Source organism: Palaemon carinicauda, chromosome 28, assembly GCF_036898095.1.
Source record: "Palaemon carinicauda isolate YSFRI2023 chromosome 28, ASM3689809v2, whole genome shotgun sequence".
Classification (NCBI taxonomy): domain Eukaryota; kingdom Metazoa; phylum Arthropoda; class Malacostraca; order Decapoda; family Palaemonidae; genus Palaemon; species Palaemon carinicauda.
Window position 1 is genome coordinate 6,884,494 of NC_090752.1, and position 732 is coordinate 6,885,225.

Consider the following 732-nt stretch of genomic DNA (forward strand, 5'->3'; position numbering starts at 1 on the left):
GAATGTTTCTTTCCGCCAAGGATTCAAACCTTAGCAAGGAGTAAAATTAAAGGATAAAAAGCGTTTACAAAGCGTGCGTCTGACAACGTCTGCTCTCGTTACTTGACAGACGTAGCCAGGTGAACGTTTCTTTTAGCCAAGGATTCAACCTTAGCAAGGAGTAAAATTTAAGGAACAAGGGCTTTTACAAACCGTGCGTTTAACAACATCTGCTCTCGTTATACTTGACAGACGGAGCCAGGTGAAAGTTTCTTTCAGCCAAGGATTCGAGCCTTAGCAAGGAGTAAAATTAAAGGAAAAAGGGCGTTTCCAAAGCGTGAGTCTGACAACGTCTGCTCTCGTTACTTGACAGTCTCAGCCAGGTGAAAGTTTCTTTCAGACAAGGATTCGAGCCTTAGCAAGGAGTAAAATTAAAGGATAAAGGGCGTTTACAAAGCGTGCGTGTGACAACGTCTGCTCTTGTTATACTTGACATTTTGCAGCCAGGTGAACGTTTCTTTCAGCCAAGGATTCAAACCTTAGCAAGAAGTAAAATCAGAGGAAAAAAGGGCGTTTACAAAGCTTGCGTCTGACAACGTCTGCTCTTGTTATACTTGACATTTTGCAGCCAGGTGAACGTTTCTTTCAGCCAAGGATTCAAACCTTAGCAAGAAGTAAAATCAGAGGAAAAAAGGGCGTTTACAAAGCGTGTGTCTGACAACGTCTGCTCTTGTTATACTTGACATTTTGCAG